Source organism: Ursus americanus, chromosome 1, assembly GCF_024610735.1.
Source record: "Ursus americanus isolate L20-20 chromosome 1, mUrsAme1.1.p, whole genome shotgun sequence".
Lineage (NCBI taxonomy): Eukaryota > Metazoa > Chordata > Mammalia > Carnivora > Ursidae > Ursus > Ursus americanus.
The window spans coordinates 19,844,851-19,864,723 of NC_142127.1; the positions used below are offsets into that span (position 1 = coordinate 19,844,851).

At 38.7% G+C, this 19,873-nt stretch overlaps 1 protein-coding gene across 2 annotated transcripts in view; it reads left to right on the forward strand.

Annotated features, from left to right (window-relative positions):
• Positions 1 to 19,873, forward strand: part of THSD7B (thrombospondin type 1 domain containing 7B) — an 818,519-nt gene that overhangs the window by 682,611 nt on the left and 116,035 nt on the right. The gene's annotated exons all lie outside the window — the stretch shown is intronic.

Genomic DNA, 19,873 nt, shown 5'->3' on the forward strand with positions numbered 1-19,873 from the left:
ACTTCTTTTAGTATGTTTTATGGTACAGTTCTCCTAGCAACAAATTCTTTCTGGTTTTCTTTTTTTTTGGAAAAGTCTTTATTTCACCTTCATTTTTGAAGAATAATTTTGCTGGATGCTGAATTCCTCATTGATTTTTTTTTTTTCCCTGTTAGCATTTTGAATGGCATTCCAATGCTCTGGGTTCCACCATTTCTGAAGAAGATTCTACCATTAATCTTATGGTTTTTCCTTTGTAGGTGATTTGTCATTTTTCTCTTGCTACTTTCGAGATTTCTATTTGTTAAAATATTTTTTCTTACCCTTTCCCTCTCTCATCTTCTTCTGGAGCTTCAATTATATGAGTGTTGGAGTGCTTCGTATTGTATTGCAGATTTCTGGGGCTCTGTTCGTTTCCCTCAAACATTTGTCTCTTCTTTGAGTTGGATATTTTTCTGTTCTCACATTTATTTGCTCATTCTTTCCATATTTCCATATGTATTTAATTCTTTGAACGTATCTTCCTCTCATTCTTTGTATATATTTTCCTTAAGTTTAAGAGGACATAGCATAGCTACTTTGAAGTCTTCATCAAATCCACTCCAGGTCAGTTTCTATGGTCTGTTTTTTCCCTGTGCATCGAGAACTTTCTTCTTTCTTTGCCTGTCAAGTCATTTCTTTTGTGAGAAACTGGACAATGTAGATGATACATTGTAGTTACTTTTTTTTTTTTTTTTAAGATTTTATTTATTTATTGAACAGATAGAGACAGCCAGCGAGAGAGGGAACACAAGCAGGGGGAGTGGGAGAGGAAGAAGCAGGCTCATAGCGGATGAGCCTGATGTGGGGCTCGATCCCATAACGCCGGGATCACGCCCTGAGCCGAAGGCAGATGCTCAACCGCTGTGCCACCCAGGCGCCCCCATTGTAGTTACTTTTATGCGAGCATCCTTTTTGTTCTGAGGGCTGTTGTGCTGTTTTAACAGTCAGTTAAATTCTCTGCACTTAAACTGCACAATCTGGCCTGTAGTGTACAGTCTCTGATGTGTCTGCTGAGTGTTAACAGCCTCATTCTCTTGCAGGGTTTCGTGGTCGGTCAGTGATCTCTACAGAGGTTATGTTCATACAGCCGATTCCAGTAAAGTTCCCATCCTCTACCCACTGAGCTGCTTGTTGGTTGATAGATGGACTTAAAAGTATGGCAAATCCACACCACTCCCCAGGCTTCCATTTTTCACCTGGATCCTGGTGTGTAATCTAAGAGTAAACTAGTGTTTTTCAGCCTTTCTACATCTTTCCCATTTGCAAAGTTCCTCACTTAACTTTCTGGTTGCTTTGCCACCTGGCCGAACGGGGTCTGTAAACACCAATTGGTAGAGCTACAGTATTGTGCCACTGAATAGAGGTAATGGGAATGTGTCCAGCAATATGGCCACAAAATCTCTATTCTTATGGATAAATTAGCAGTGTTGTGCTAATAAACCATTGCAATTCATTGCCTACCTTTATTTTTCAATACCCTGAAATGATTATTTTTAATAATTTTGACCAATTTAAAGCTTGTTTTCTGCAGAGTATAATCAGCCATGTTCCTCATTAAGGCATTATTAGAAATAAAATTCTTCCATTTTATTTTAAATGTTTTCTTAAGTCATTTGAAATCAATCATGGTGTCTGTATGTATGTAAAGCTTTTATTTCCTTTAAATGTTTTTCGTTTAAAAGTCTTTTAAACAGACTTTTAAAGGGTCTTGAAAAGTCTACGATAAAAGATTTCACGTATGTAAAGATTAACTTAATGCAGGCACAATTCTTAATTCTTTCTGTGTAATCATATATTTTATCTTCACAGCACTCCCATGAGGTGGTATTATTATTGACTTCGTTTTAAATGAGTAAGCTAAGCATGAACAGAATAGATGTCTTGCCTAAGGTCTTCTAGCTTCTAAATGGCAGAGCCAGGATTTAAGTTCAGGAACTCTGGGGGCGCCTGGGTGACTCAGTAGGTTAAGTATCTATCTTCCGCTCAGGTCATGATCCCAGGGTCCCAGGTTCCAGCCCCACATCGGGCTCCCCTCTCCCTCTGCCTGCCACTCTTCCTGCTTGTGCTCTCTCTCTTTCTGTCAAATAAATAAAATCTTAAAATTAATAAATTCAGGCATTCTGGAATAATCACCAGCATATAGAGAGTCCTCTCTCATAGCATTTGAGAAACAAACCTAGAATAGTATCAAAGCTTCTCAAGGACTGTTACTCACCTTCTGACACTGGCTGATTTTACTTTAAAACAAAAACACTGAGTGTTTAACACCGCTGAAAACCTCAGAAGGGCATATTGTATAGATCTCTGATATTTCCCAGTATCTTCCTCAAGATTTCCCACATTGAAGAGCTCAAGGTTCTTTAAGCAACCAGGACTTGTTTATCATATTTTTAACAATGCTCTTTCTCTAATTCATAATCCAAACTTAATACAGTCAGCCAGTCAAATAATAATAAGCAGCAGGTTATGTTGTGAATCTGCATGAATTACTCGAAGTCAAGAATTTGGGGGAAATAGGAAGTTTTGCTGCCACACGTATCTGAAAGGGCATAAGAAAGTAACTGTTGAAAAATTGATGACCGCTCTATAGCATTGATGTTTTAATTGGAGGTAGAGGAAATGGAGAGTGTAGGATTCAGCTTCACATAAAAAATTAGGCTTGGTCAATGGAGCAGAAAAGAAAAGGTAAAATCTCCTAATTATTTATATTAGAAAAAACTATGATCCAAATATTGCAAGGAGGCATAAATACATTGTCTTTGATAAATTTCAAACCTTCAATAACTTTTCAAGTATATAGTCACATATTAAATCTAACAAAAATCTTGTATACAGTTAACCTAATTTTACTCAAATAGGTAAATTTTTCATTAAGAGTGATTTTTCTTGCCTTCCGTTTTACTCAGAGTATCATGGAAAACAGATTGTGAGGCAAAGCTAGAGGAAGCAAGGTTAGGGCTATTCTAAACCTGGATAATAGTTGAGGTCGTCTGGGCAAGGAACAGAGTTTGCAGATGTGGCAACAATAGAAGGTGGGAGTCTCGCACCGAAGCCGGAGTAGTGGCAGACAGGTGATACCCGGAGGCTCTGAGAGGAGACGCAAATTGTGTCAGACACGGAGAATGATTATAGCATTCCATTTACCTTTGCAAAATAAAATTTTTATATGTCTCAAAGTAGTAATTCGGTTACTCCCTATCTCTGTGCTTCAGTATATTTTCTTCTTTTTCCTACCCTTTCTGTGACTGTCTCTTTTCATTATTGATAGTATTTTCCCACTGAACATCAACTGAGAATTGATGAATGACTCAAAATTGACCTTGCACCCTTCCTTACGGCTGATATATATGACAGCATACGTGATATATGCTGTATTGTATGTCACATCAATTAAAGGCCATAAGGAATTGTCAGAGCACCGCTCAGTTCACCTGGAAACTCAGAAGGCAATGCTTAGTCCTTGTATTTTTCCAAGTTTTACAAATTTATTATGTATTATATCAAAATGAGAATAAAATACACCTAAAATTTACATACGTTGCTTAAATAGCTAGTTCTTAACATTGAAAATAGGGTATTTGAGCTCAGTAGAACTATACTTCCCATTCTGATTACTTTGTTGGCCAGGTCACCCTGGGCATATTACTTAATTTTCTAAGAATTATTTTTTCATCTGCTAAGTGGTGGTAACAATACTGGCTTGAGGGGTTATTGTAAAAATTTAGTGTATCTATCAGTCATTTTCTACTCAGGAAATCAACACCAAACTAGGTCGTTAAACCAGAGAATGATTTTTTTTTTATAGGAAAGCTTAAGAAAGTATTAAAGAGGGGCACCTGGGTGGCTCAGTCCATTAAGTGTCCGACCCTTGATTTCAGCTCAGGTCATGATCTCAGGGCCATGAGACTGAGCCCTGTGTGGGACTCCGCACTCAGAAGGGAGTCTGCTTGAGATTCACTCCCTTTTCCTCTCCCCGTACCCCTGCTTGTGTTCTTGCTTTCTCTCTCTCTCTTTGTAAGATAAATAAATCTTTTTTGAAAAATAAAAACGTATTTTAAAAAAGTATTAGAAGTTTTGGAGAAGAAAAAGAAGACTGCCCAGATGTCCCAAAGATGCTGCTGTCTTTGGACTGATGTCCATAAGAGCATTCTTGCCACTAAGATTGTTAGAACAGTTATCCTCAATGCTACTGTAACCATGCAGGTGACCATGAGCAGGAGCTGTTTTTACTCCATTTGAGGGAGCTCCTAGCTGTGGCTTTTAAAATGCTTAACTAGTAGAACTTGGGTTGGCTGCTGCCACCACCACGACAGGAGGATCAGCCAGAAGCTGAATGTCTAACGTTTTAGTGATTTCCATGTTGGCATGAGTGACTGAATATAACAAGAAACTTGCCGGCAAGGAAGCCTGCAAATTGTAGATTGCAGGCTACTAGCCCCGGCACCTTGAAGGCGAATATAGAAGGAAAAGTGTAAGGGCTGAAACTTAATAGGTAAATGTCTAACACATCAAAAGAAAACAAAAATAAAGCATCTGCCATAAGGTAGGGGTGTTGGTGGTCCTATTTTTATACATGTAGACCTTATAGTTTCCTTCAAATTCTTCTTTAAAGTTCATAAGTACTTAAAATATAAGAACAGCAACTTTACCTGGTCACTGGAACTTTTAAAAGAGGGCTTATCTCAGAGAATGAATGAATGTCAGCAAAAGAGTATCAAAACTTTACCTATTGTCCTTTCCCTTCTGACATTAAAAGGCAGCTGAACAGATATAGACAGAGAGCCCATCTATGGGACTGGGAACCTTGTCATAGGACTTTGCTGGGGAGATGCTAAGAGGTAAAGACTCCCTGCTTCTGATATTGTCTGATACCCTTAATAACCTAAAAACACTGTATATTATATAATACTTGGTGGAAAAGCTCTAGGCTTGGAATTAGGATGCATTCTTATTTTCATTTTTCTCTCTGACTTGTTGGGTGACTTTGATAATACAGTAGTTAATAGAGTATGGCTTCTCGAAAGAAAAAGGAAATTGTGGATTAGTTAATTCTCTTAAAGTCTCATCCAGCATTATTGCTCCGTTTCATCACAGATGATGATGATGATGGCATCTTCTATAACTAATAGAATCTAATTGTTATTGAATGCTAACCATATGCCAGACACTAGGAGAAGTGCTCTATCTGTATAATCATCGTCATCATTAGTATGTTGAAGTACCCCTTATTTAACAGAGGAACAAATGAGCTATAAGTGAACTAGTGACTCTATTTATGTAAGGGAAGCAGAATCCAGAACTGAAACTAATTCTCAATCTCCATTAAATGTGTAAAACAAAGATGCCTATAAATACTAGGTGTATTTTAAGTCTGAAGACTCCTAAGTAGGTACTGTGGCAGTAGGAGCTCTTGTAAGAATAGTAAGGTCATCTATTGCTTGATTTCCTCTTAACCAGTCTGTTCATATGCTATTTTGGTACAAGATACTTTCATCTTCAGCATCTTTGTGGCATAGTATATGTACTAGAAAACCAATAAGCATGGCAATGCTTCATATTAAATTGCAGTTATATATTATTGCTTTCATAATGTTAGAGGGTGATGAAATTTCTACAGAATTACATTTGATAATTGAATATGCTGGATGAATCATGATTAGTGCTTAAAAATCATCAGCACTTAGACTTTCAACACATCTCCAAATTGTTTGAAAATTATGTGTAGTGAAGCCTGTGGTCAGAGAGAAGTAAAATATTAGCCCCCCTCCCCATTTCTAATCATTTGTCTGAGCGGGAGTGGGGCTGGGGTTAGGTTGTTGTTTCAGCATAACTGGCATAGGGGCAAAGCTGCTATAGAGTCAGACACAGCCATTTGGGTGTCGCCTATGGGATGATGTGTAATTTGTATGAATTTCTAGATGAGAAGGAGGTGTTCCTGGGATCTCAGGACCCCATATTATGTAAATTTTACCATTCTTGTTTAATACATATTCCATCCCAATTCATCACCGCAGCATCATTCTTAACAAAAATAACAAAACGTACTTGTTGCCTGCTCACTCTGTACCAGCCACTGTGCCAGGAAAGAGTTGTGACGACTGAGGTCGGAGAGACCATCACTGTCATTGAGAAGCTTGTACTCTAATGAGTAGGGAGATTACACAATAAATAATTTATAGTGGGCCATGCAAAGTGCATCATAACCTTGTCTAAGGAAAAGCAGCCCAGAGGAAGGTACAACCGTACTCATCCCATGCCTCTTTGCCTCCTTTTTGGACCTGTTCCTTTGGCCATTAATTCACCTCTCACTGGCAGAGCTGTGCTGATACAGGAATAGAGCTGTTAGTGTCTCAGCCCGGTTTGTTTTCTGTGATCAGAGCATGGTTGGAGGAGGTGGTGATGCCAGCTGGCAAGGCTGTTTCTGGTAGATCAGGGACAGTAGAGGGGCTGCTGGCATCCGACTGGCTTTTGAGATTTCTCTGACCATCTGGCTCCCCACAGAGCAGGAGTGCTCCTAGCATATGGTCACTGTGTCACACGGTAGGGCATTAGAGTGCCTGTCAATCGTAGGATGTCCACATGGCAGGGCCAGGCTCTGCTGGCATGTGTCCCCAAGCTGTGGAGTTACCTCACTTCACGTTCTGTGTTCTGTTCAAGCACAAGACACTTGGTGCTCCAATCTCTCTCTGATCGTCATGAAGCACAGTCCCACACATCCTAGGCGGCCCTGCACTTTGACCCTTCTTGGTCAGTAACCCCCATGGATACCCTGTATAAGCACCATTTAGGTCTTAGACACCTAATCTTAATTCCTAGTTTTATACTTGTTTCTTTCATAACATGAGTAAGTCAGGTAATGTGTCTCAATCTGTTCATCTCAAAAGTAGAATGATAAAAACCCAGAAATTCCTCAGAGCTGTAGCTGCCTTGCAAGCTTCATTTTCTTCTCTGTGTTTAGCATATTTCTTGATGCATAGGAAGTGCTTGATAGATGTTTGTTGAATGAATTGCTGGTGAGGGAAAGGAAGTGATCCTGAGGGGCTTTTTTTTTTTTTTTTTTTTTTTTTTTTTTAATATAGAGGGAAGAATAAGGTTGGGGCAACTGTGACATTCCTTAGCAGATAGAAAACCTTAGTTGCACTCCTTTTGCTGCAAGCTTTCCACTGCTTTGTATTATTTCATTGACATTGTTATAAACCAAGCTTCATAGAAGCCAAGTTTTGTAGCAAACCTATCTGCTACATGAATGAGAGCAAAGGAGAATATGATTAGAAGTCTCTCGGTAGAGCAGAACAGAGCACTCAGAATTATAGATTATGACACAGTATATACTTGCTCCAGATAGACCATTTCTGCGTTTAAGAGTCTGCCAATTACTACCATTTGTGTGGGGTGATTGCATCCAAACTAGTTGTTTATCTGTCTGATGGAAAGGATTGCACCTCATTCATCTTTAAATATCCCTAACACATGGCGGAGGCTTTTCCAGGTAGCGGCTACTAACAGAAATGTGTATTTTGAATGAATATTCTGGAGGATTAATGTTTGACATCGTAAACGCCACAACCTAAAAATGCTGCAAGGAGTGATATACTTTCCTTAGACCAATGTGGTATGTATAGAAATGGACTATGCATCTATTCAGGGATGTGGTTACAGGCTGCAGTTGTTATTTTATTAATAGTCCCTTCTATCACTAATTCAAAGTTCACTCATGGTCACATCAATTTTAGTTGTCGATACTGTCTTCAAATATTTTGTGTGTCCTGATACATCTCCATGAGATTATCATATTTTCTGGACCAGGAAGCTCTGTTTCTTCTCACATTGAGAGTTTCCCATAATGTCTTTTTTTTTTCAAATAATAAAAGTATTTTTATTCTTTATTGTTTTATAATATTTTTATTATATTATGTTAGTCACCATACAATACATCCCTAGTTTTTGATGTTAAAGTTCCGTGATTCATTACTTGCATATAACACCCAGTGCACCATGCAATACGTGCCCTCCTTACTACCCATAATGTCTTGAATCATGGGCTTTTAAAGGTAGAAAGAAGCTTAAGAATTATTGAATCCAATCCCACATTTTTTCTGAGCCATTGACAGTTACTTTTGTGTATTGTACTCACACAAAATAGGAAGGGTACTAGCCAAATTAATATGATAAATACTTTTATTTTCAAACTATGCTCTGGTAAGTTTCCCATCTCTGAAATTTTCTAAGAACGATCAGAGATACTTGGAGTACATGTAAGACACAGTTGGTTGCCTGTCTCATAGCTATTCTTCCTTACATCCCTTTCTTCATGTTCATAGAACCTAAATGTGTGTAGTTATATGTCCAACCACACTGAGTTCATAAAGATGAGTCTAAGCCAGTCATGGTTAATCCATTATGCTTTTTTTAGTGAGTCTCTGACCTAGTTCTTGCAAATTCTACTTCTAGATCTCTAGGGCTCATTCTTTGTAAGCTCAAGGGTGGCGCATTTTTTTTAAAGGTTTATTATAGGATTGTAAAGGTGAAGCCATGATTGAAAAACACTGCTCTACCATATTCTGGACAAGTGAGTTCTCAACACTTGTTTCTTATTTAAAAAATACATTAGAGGGGTTTAATTTTGTGTCAAGGTGGTAGTTTAGGATTTTTTTCCCCCATTAAAATAGTCGACTAATCAATTTCTGGATTTAATCCAATTCTGTTTACAGTCTACTAAGTGAAACTACGTGTGTGTTTACTGCATTGAAACCCAAACAACAGCAACAACACAGAGTTTCTGTAGCCTGTCAAAACGTCAAAACATCTGGCATCCAAACCTCATTCTAAAAGAACGCCTTGAGATACTAACAGGATATTCAGTAAACCACTGGAAAATCCCAACCCAGCTTGGGGAGGCTTTGCTGTTAGCCTAAGAGACATTTTCCAACTCATGAAGAAGTCCCTGGTGTGGAGCTGCCTCGTCGCCATCCCTGCCACGGGCCACTAGAAATTGCTGCTTGGCTGGCGGAGCGTGGGCACCATGCTTGTTAGAGCTCATTGTTCATTTTCCTTCTTTCCTGCTCACTGCTGTTTTTGGGCCCAAGCTATTTTGGAGTGCAAGGTGCCTCCTCACTTTCCTGCCCAGTCCAGAACAGAAACCTCTACAATGTTAATAGGTACCAGCTGCAATCTTGTTTCCATTTGTTAAGCCCCTGTTCTAAAATCAACTGCCCTGTTCTCAGCGTTAAGTAAAAAACAATCCCAACTCTCAAAGAGTCTAGATTCTGTTTTGTAAGTATTGAGTATGCGGAAAACAAATGTTTATCGAGTCAGGAAATTGATGTGCCTGTGATCTGAGGTCAGCTCCCAGTCTTAGGTCATTCCTGCTTGGGGGAGCCCATCCTCTTCGGACTGACATTCCATGGATATGCACCTGTCTAGCTCACCAACTGGTCCTCCCTCAGATTGTTTGGTGACTTTTCTGATTGGTGAATAGTAGCCTAAAGGAAAACTGTTAGTCTACCCACAACACTTCCAGCACCAAATGTTTGTGGGTGCTTTCCCCACACCAACCAATTCTCCCACTCTCTGGACACCAACTGGACGTCATAGAATTTAATTCCATTCTGACACTACTGAGAATTAGTGTCAAATCCCATAGATTTAAGGGTTCAACCCTGTAAGATTCTCATTCAGGTGCCAGTCATACATATTGAGTCCCCAGGGTACCCACACTCCTGTCTGACTTGGCTATAAAGTTGAGGGTTCCCACAACCCCCGTCAGATCTGATAATTTGCTAAAACAGCTCACAAAATTCAAGAAAACATTTACTTATGTTTACTGATTTAGTATAGAGGATATTCCTATATCCTCTGGAGGACCAGAGCTAGAGGGTAAGGATGCAGATGAAGAGCTAGATAGGGTCGGGGCCTGAAGGGTCCATACACAGGAGTTCTGTTGCCGTGGAGTTAGGATGTGCCACCCTCCAGCACGTGGATGTGTTCACCACCCCAGAAGCTCTCCAAGCCCTATTGTTCAGGGTTTATGGAGGTTCCATTACATTGTCACGGTTGATTAAATCGTTGGTCATTGGTGACTAATTTAGTCTTCAGCCCCTCTCCCTTTTGTGGATGTCAGAGCTTGGGACTGAAAGGTACTGGCTTCTGATACTAGCTTCTGATCGTGGCTATCCAGTAGTTACCTCATTAGAACAACAGATGCTCCTCTTACCTAGGAAACTTAAGGGATTTAGTAGCTTTGTGTCAGGAACCGGGGGCAAGACCAAATATCTATTTTGTATTATGTCACACAGCCGTACAGGTTGTTAAATACTTTGCAAGTTATCACTGCCCTAGAACACGTATGCATGTGGGTTCTAGACAGCATTGTTCAGTGTTCGGCTGCTCACTGTCTTTTGCATGTGTGCCAACAACTGGGCTTGAAGACTACATGCTGAGTGCTCTGTGGGATTGCTGTTGGTTTGTCTTTGTTGTTGTTTTTTATTTTCCCCATATGCTTTGCACATCCTTGGCACTTATGAAATGTGTATTTGTTGTTTCGTTAGGAAGTTCAAAGTACCCAGAGTAGTGGGACCACTCCAGAATGTTCCATTCACATGAGCAATATCCTTAACATTAACTGCTAAGGAGAAAATAGAAGACCCATAGCATATATAATTTCTGTCACTCTCTCTCCCTGACTCCAGACATCCCAGTTTATTCTAACCCTAACAACACTAAAGAGAACCACTGCCCCAGGTGATAGCTGAGGCGGAGGCTTCCACCTCCTTGGACGCAGCTAACACATTCTCACTTAGGCAGGCAGCCTATCAGCATGTCTTGGGGACGTAAATTTCATTAGGCAAGCCTTTTCCCAGAAGTAGTTACTTCTACCTACTTATCTATTTCCCACCAAGTACAATTCTTCTCTCTCCTCTAGAAACTCTTAACTGCCACTCGGGAATAAATTTTAAAATACGCTGTCATTATGCAGCTTAAGTAGTGTTTCACATTTGTAATGTGTTGTGTGGATCCATGTGGACCACATTGGGCAACCATACTAGTGCAATTTAATTTGTTTAAATGTCATTAATACCAAGATTTCATAATGTGCCGTGCTTACAAAGGGAAATGTTGCAGTCAGAAAATGTAGCAACTAATGAGAAGAAAAGCTGGAGAGCAAAGAGCTGCCCATGAGTTCACACATTTATAAGTATCGAATGAGTCAAAGGGGGCTGGATAAGTAAGTGTCTGTGTGCCCAAATTACTCCCTCTGTTCCTAGCTCTTAATATAGTCATACATCCCTATTTCGGAGTCACAGCAAAGCTAGCTTCATCTAGCCTCTGTCACAGTTGGTGGCCGGCCAGCTTCTCTCCTCCTTAGTCTGTAAACACCTCTTCTCAGGTGTCTGGGTCTTTTCTCCCTGTGCTGGATCTGCAGCTCCAGATATTTGTGCCCAGCCAGCTCCTTCCAACTCAGCAGCCATTTGGTCTGTGTTCTCTGCCTCATTTTCCCCTCTTCTGCCCAGTTTCAGTACATGTACTGCCTGGAGAGGGGTGGGGGGATAGAACCATGTCCCCTATAAGCCTCCACCTTGCGGGAATAAAATACCTGGCTACTGAGTATGTTCCCTTTCTGAACTTTCATCTGGGACGATAGAATAGAATCAACTCTTTGAAAACATAAAATATTTAGTTACCACTTATAATATGTTCATTGAACTATTATTATTAGTAAGACAGTATGCTAGAGGCTGAAAATGCAGGTCTATGAGCTTACTGAGCTTTTGGTTTATGTAGGAGTGAACTGATTTTTTTTTTTAGTTTAACTATTTTTAATTTGTGTAATTAATTTTATTAATACTTAATAATTGTATCACACTGATAAATGTTTTGAATAAGGGGCTGTCAGAGCATAGAGAAGAAGTGTCTTAGAGACTTCAACTGTGGTTTGAAGGATTAGCAGGTGGAAAATTAACACATATACTCCAAATGTGTGTGTGTGTGTGTGTGTATGAAGAGGAAAACTCTCAGGAATTTTGTATTGTTTCTCCAATCTGAAACAAACCAAAGAGATGGATCAATAAATTCTTCCACTTTTTGTTTTTAGAGAAGTGAATGATTTTTGAAAGGGAATAAAAAGATATGAATTGCTGGAATGAAGTATTGATTAAAGGGTTAAAAGAATCCATGTACTTTGAAGAATGAGTGTGGCTGTATGTGCACACAAACTAATTTCAAGGCTTTTTTTTTTTTTTTAAATGCTTGACTTCAATGGAGCAGTGTTATTTTGAAAACAAAATGACAGGATTCACTTGTTTACAGAATAATCTTATTTGTATGGAATCAATTCTTAGCCAAATAATTTTGCAGAAATCAGTGTGTGTGTGTGTGTGTGTGTGTAGAAACCATATCAAAACATATTTCTTGTTAGAGTAAAATTCCATTTATTTTGACAGCATGTTATCCTAAAGTAATCAGGAAATTTAGAAAACTATTTTCTAATTCTTCAGTGAGATTAACTGATCTATGATAATAGTATAAAGCCACAGTCAGTCATCTTGCTCCTTTCTTTAGCTGAAGGTGGTGGATATTTGCTAATGTTGCTGCCCCAAGTTGAAGCCCCCTTTTTTGGTACCATTAATCTGATTTTTCATTTTTCCCTTCCACTCCTGGTGTGTGGTGTTGAGTCTAAGTTGAGTCCAAAGGTAAATAATAGGCTCCTACCTGGAGAGTCAGAGGATTGAGTACCCCTGGAATATAGCAGTTGACTCAGGGATGAACTTGTGACCCAATAAGAATTTCAGCATTCTTTCAGAGATTGCTGGGGGCAAAAATGTGCTCTTTTCCATTATACTTGAACTTTGGAGGATATGAGGCTAGTGTTCTGGAGGCTAGTGTTCTGCCAGGACCAGTAGAACTGCACATGGAGGTAACAAAGAGAAAGCAGTTAGGAGATGGGGAAGGAGACACTGGTTTCTAGAGTCATTTCTGGTTCCCTAATTCAAGTGATACCTGGAGTTGACCATGGACTTTTGAGCTATAAGAATTAATAAATTCTCATTTTCTTTAAAGCATTTGTCCTTGGTTTGTTGCCATTTGCAATAGGAATAATCCTAGTACAAGATAATTTGATATCTATATTTTCAACCTCCAGTAATGTAAATTTATGTTCAACTTTGTTAAGCACAAAATTGATGACTTGTATTTCATCGCATACTTTGGCCATGACTTTGCAGTTTTTTGGCAAGGCAACGTGATGTAGGAAAAGGAATCAGACCTAGACTTTATCTTTTTAAAATTTTTTTGAGTATAGTTTGCGCACAATGTTACATTAGTTTCAGGTGTACAACATAGTAATTCAACAAGTTTACATGTTACCCAGTGCTCACAAGTGTAGCTGCCATCTATCACCATACAACAGCATAACAATATCATTGACTATATTCCCTGTGCTGTACCTTTCATCCCTGTGACTTACTCATTCCATAACCCAAAGCCTGTATCTCTCACTACCCTTCACCCGTTTTGCCTACTCCCCTCACCCCCTTCCCTTTGGCAACTACCAGTTTGTTCTCTGTAATTATAGGTCAGATTCTGCTTTTTGTTTGTTCTTTCATGCATTTTATTTTTAGATTGCACATATAAGTGAAATCATAAGGTATTTGTCTTTCTCAGTCTTATTTCACTTAGTATAATACCCTCCAGCTCCTACCATGCGTGAATTGTGTAATACTATCTCGTTTCAACTCTCTGAGCCCTTGTTTCCTCATCTGTCAGAGATAGTAATAAATACCTCATTGGGTTTTTATGAGGCTTAAGGGGGATAATATGCTGTGTAATAAGAGAAGAGTGATACATGTTAGAATATTATAAATCAAACAAAAGATAAAATCATTCAGGTACAATCTTGTCTTAGGCAAGAATAGGAGCAAATAAATAAAGCTGTTTATAACTATCATTATTAAAGTTAAAATCATAATTAAAATTGACCCCCCCCTTGCCTAATGTAGTGCCAAAGCTTCCTAGCGGCAGAGAACTAAACTCCCCAGTTTAATTCAGCCCCCACACAGCCTACTTAATAACCCCCTTAGGTTTCTCATTGCATACACATGGCATTTCTCAAAACTTCATCTGAGGATAACCTAATCACAATCACTAGAGCTGTTACAAATGCATATTCCTGCACTTCACTGTAGACCTCCTTCCATAGAATCCTTAGGAGCTTCTAAAGTACACCTCAGAGTTCAAGATCAACTGGTCCATAGGGTAAGACACAGGAAGCACTCGACTGACTAGCACTTTCCAGACTTAACCTTTCTACCATTTAGTTCTTCCTCCATCCTCTACATTCCAGCCACTCCAAAAGTTCTTGGCATTCCCTGAGCATATAATTACCTGTAGTTGTTAAATTTTCATACAGGTTGTATGCTGTAATTATTTTCACATGAAAAATCTTAATTTTTTTTAGCAAATTCCTACTTACCACTAATGATGGAGGTTAAAAGAAATCTTCTGGGATTCTCCCACTTTCACAGAAATAGTGCTTTTCCTTTCTAAGGCACTTTTCACTTTTATGAAGTATTCATTTTTATGTGATGGTCAGCTGTTTCCCCTCCCTCACTTCTATCCCTGGAATATCAGCAATCTAGATATTATTTAATGAGGTCCTCTGTAGATGTTTGTTTAATGAATGAATGAGTGAAAGGAAGAATGAATGATTCATTGCGACATGCATTAGAATTACAACGACCTACAGGCAAAATGGGGGTTTTTGATGCAATGTAGGAGTTAGCTCTTTTACCTAAAATTTATTTAACAACGTAAGGCTTGCATGTGCTAAAGGGACTAATGATTGTCTGAAGGATAAAGCCTGAATCATTTCATTGTGCTTTGGGAGGCCTCACGAAGTTGACTAAGAGTTGAGCCTTGAAGGAAAAGAATAAGCAAGCATTAAAGACCAGCAAATGTAGTCTGTCTGAGAAATCTGGAGATTTTAAGGAATTTAGAATCCTCTAAAAAATAAAGGATATCACAGTGCACCTGTGCTTGGAGAAACCATAGCAAACTTCAGAAATTCAGATGGAAAGTATAAACTTTTCGAGAAGGTGTGTTTCAAATCAGAATTAAACTGTCCTGGAACTTTCACACTTATTTTTCTGGCTGTGGTTGAGAGGAGGGTTTGGAGTGGGTTTGGAGTGTGGCCTTCTCACCTACAAGACAGCACTTGGAGGACTGTCTTGCCTCGTGTTTGCAATTTGAGTGACAAGCGGATGATGACTCAATTAACATTAAAAGGGAATGAAAGTGCCTTTTAAGTAGTGTATGGGAACAATTAAGCAGAAAGGAGCCTTTAACATTTTTTTACTGTTCTAAATACTGACTGTGAATTGCAGAAGTTCCTGCTAGTGGCATAGCAGGTTCTGGAATGTAGTACACCAGTGAGAAAAATCCTCATCCTGTTCCTCTTGCAATAACCTATAGAGATGTGCCTACCTCTTCCGTCCTTTGCAGTAGTCAGTTATTGACTAAATAACAGGTAAAGAAGCTCTGGGGATCCAAAATGAGTAAGTCGTGTTTACAAATGCAGCTTTTGAACAGTGTTTTCCAGAGCGTGTTGCAGGGATGTTATAAAGACTAGTTTCGGATATTCTCTTCCCCAAAGAGTTTCCTGTTAAAACAGGTTTGAAAAACATGAATTTTAACAAATGTAAACCTTTTTTTTTTTTCCTGGAAGTCTCAGACGTCTGATATGTAAATGTGCATTATGAAAGAAAGGGATATGTATATAATATGTTTCTGGATAGTGTATGTAGTTAACGCACTGTCTCACAAATAACTTCTGAACTTTTTGAAAGTTGAACATTTCATGGATTCACAGCTTTTTCTTTGGCCACAAAGTTGCTGCAATTTGATCTGTGAAGCCATTTGTGAGATTTCCATGGGGATATTGCTGGACGTGGCTAAATGACCTACCGGGTCTCACCACATTTCTCCGTGACAAGGTACACTATTCAGACTGTAGCCCTGCAAATGGTGTTGCCAGAGTACAATAGAAATGAGACTAAACTGCAATAGGATTGATACTTCCTGGATTTGCCAGGTGATACTGACAAGCTAGAGCTTCAAGTCAGACTGATCATTGACCTCACTTGGGTAATTGTGCTGTTTTAGCACAAGGCTCTTTTAATTACCAAGATAGGAAGATGAGCCATACCGCCGCAGACCCGATTGGGAGGTGCAAAGAGGCAGCATTAAGGGGAGTCCTGGTGATCATTATTACAGCCCGGATCTTCGGGGTCTGGATGCAGAACGGGACTCCAGGAGACCTGGGAAGAGTAAATAGGTTTCTGTAGAGCACAAGTAGACTCAAGCGTATGAGAACAAGGGTAGGACCTATGACCATAATTATGATAAGTAACAGGGCTTGGTCCCACAAGGAATATGGCAAGAGCTTAGTGGCTGGGGTGAGAACATGGGCACCACAGATCCTTGAACTCTTGATATATAGCCGCCAGATTCATCAGTTCTCAAATATCCAAACACATGCAGTATTTGGGATAGATTTTCTAGTAGTACAAAGCATTTTTATAGCTTGAATCTTCTTGTTAAATGCATTGTTTGCATATCCAGAAAATAGAACAAAATCTCAGTGACAAGTTATTTTTATTAGGGGAATATAGGCATTCTGTCCCACAGCAGTAAGGTGAGATACATACCCTGATTTTCTCTGAAAACAGCACTTGGTTGTATAATATTTGCATTGCTTGGGCTCTGACGTTCAGGAAAGCAGTCTTACAGAGTGTGATGTTTACTACACTTAATGATGATATTTAGACTTGATACTGAACCCAAGAAAATATACTGACTCAGATGCCCTCGCTGCACCACTGTGTCGGAAAATGTGCAGGTATGATTCAAGTAAACAATCACTGAGTACAGGGGCAGGCACCCAGGCGCTGAAATTCAGTTCTTCAGCATTGAAACCCAAAAACACTCTCCCTTAATGAAAATTTTATGACAGCTTATGTTAATATCTTATTTTCTGTGCTAGTTTTTTAAGCAATAAAATTATATGGAAATTTGTATAATTATACCTATAATTACCTAATAATTGAGGTAATTAACCAAGGACTCTCTTGGGAGGGTACCACTGACCAGTTACACCTGCAGTCAGCTAATTTCAGGTGCAATTATATCTGCATGTAATTTCATACACCTGCAGTTAATTGCAAGGGCTAAAGGTGGACTTAAGACAAAGGAGCCTGTGTGACTAATTCCCCTTAACGCTCATTTGCTTTATACCACTACTAGTGACTTATGCTTAATTCAGCATCATCTTAAATTCTCAGTAGGTAAAGTGTCTTCCTGGAGTGACATGGAGACTTTGGGTGAGTTGTGTTATTCTCACAGAATATCAAGTAGTGCTTTCTGGGCAGGTAAATGAGCCCAAGTCCAGGGCTCATAGCCAAATAGAGATGATTAAACTCTTCTAAAATAAACAGAAAGAGTATATTTGACAGAACGAAGTGTGCTTTAAAGGAAGAGCTCATTTTAATTGTATTTTTGGAGTTGAATCTTAAGGAAGTGAGGATAGTAGCTCTGATTCACCAAGTCAGTTGCTTAGCATAATATTGAGAACACTGTAGGCATTCAGGAAATGTTTGGTGAATGAATGAGCAAGCCTTGCAATTACTTTAGGACCATTTTGAGTCTGCATCTTGGGGTATCATTAGAACCATTTTGGTCAAATGTATTATGCCACTTTCTCTGCATTTCAAATGCCAGCAAATGATGCTTTTCTAAACAAATGAAGTCATTACTGACTTGGCTCCTAAAAGGAAAATTCTTAGACTTTTGCTATTACTAATCATTGAAGAAACTAGAGATAATCTAATTATGGAAAAGGCAAAACTTTTAGATTGAGGGGGAAAATTATTCTAGATTATTCTGTTTCTATGTGTTTTATAACTTAATAAATTCCTATAAAACACATTTAATTTAGATTTAATTTGATTAGATCACAGCCCTTGGGGAGGAGTGAACATCTCTAAGGTAAGATTTCCTTATTAGAAATTGCAAGAAATTAAATTATTTCCCATAACGATTACACTGCATGGTTATGGAATAGAGACTAAAATATGTTGTTTGTATCCCCCAGAGTTTGTCTCAAGATACAGAGTATGGTTGGCTTTCTCCTCTTACTTATTCTGACTCTGCTTTTGGTTGTAGGGTCCCTCTAGTTTCTTAATAATAGGTAATTTAGAAATTTTGTAACTTGTTTATGAAAACGAGTCTATAAACTAGCTAGTTAGTGACTATATACATCAAATGTCTATCATTAGGACAAACAAGTCTGATGCCAGTGAATAAAAATAGTGGGTAAGCCATGGTTTTGATATTAAAAATTGAGTTGAAATGGGGTGCCTTGGTGGCTTAGTCGGTTAGGCATCTGCCTTTGGTTCAGGTCATGATCCCAGGGTCTTTGGATCAAGTCCTGCATTGGGCTCCTTACTCAGCAGGGAGCCTGCTTCTCCCTCTGCCTGCCACTCCCCCTGCTTGTGTGCATGCTCTCTCTCTCTCTCTGACAAATAAAGTCTTTTTTAAAAAAATTGAGTTGAAATATCTTAAAATATGTGGTTCAGGAAAATGGGCAAGTATTTGAGCATATATTGTTTTCAGATAAAATAGATATATAGATGTATGATATAGATACATACCATAGGTATATAGATACAGACATATCTATATAAATACATATACCTATATATTTGTATATTTGTATCTCTATGCATACATATACATATCTATGTCTTATGTAATACAAATGATATGTAATATTATTTGTATGTAAATATATAATGGTACAGGCATACATAATGAAGTAGTATATTTCTTAACCGTATAGCCTAGAAATATTAGATGGAGGAGACAAAATATATTTATTTTGAGTGTAAATGACTCTTTGTTGTTAAATTTCTTCAGAAAGCATTTTTCCTAACTCATTCCTCTACTATTAGGAATGTTGCAATTCTTCTTAACATGGCTGTCCATAAATTTGTCCCATAGAAATTAGTAGACTAGAGAGGAAAACCTGTTATTCCTACACTAGTTAAGTCTATCTCTCCTCTGTATCTTCACATGAAAAACAACTTTCTCATGTTATTTTATGACTTTCAGATTTACCTTAATCTGACTTAATTTTATCGTTCCATCTCAGACACCTACTTAAAAAAAAAAAGATTCTTGCTGTTCTGTTACGCTGCAAAAAGTTAAGCAAAGCAGTTGGAGCACTACTTAGTTGTTACTATTGCTTCACGGTTTGGGCTTCTTTACTTTAGATCTTCTGTTCCAAATGGCTTTGTTGAGTGACCTAGTCCAGTGCTGCGCAAAGCAGGGTATTGTAGGGAAGCCTGGGTGTCTCAGTCACTTAAGCGTCTGCCTTCAGCTCAGGTCATGGTCATGGGATCAAGTCCCGCATCAGGCTCCTTGCTCAGCGGGGAGCCTGCTTCTCCCTCTGCCTGCTGCTTCCCCTGCTTATGCTCTCTCTCTCACTCATTCTCTCTATCTCTCTGACAAATAAATAAAATATTTTTTTAAATAGGCAGTGTATTGTAAATGTTATGTAAATAGCTCTCTGAAAAGGAAGAAAGTAATGAATCCCCAGATAGATGATTATATTTGTCTTAATGTAGTCGTAGCATGCAGTCCCTTAGCCTGGGCTGCCACTGGGCTTTCCAGGTTACTGAGATTTCCACAAGTTGCATCTGATTAAAGGATTCTCAAAACCAGCAATTTGCCTCTGATAATGTTTTCTGTTTGCCTGATTGATTCTCTTATTAGATAGAAGCACAGTGAAAACTTTGACTAA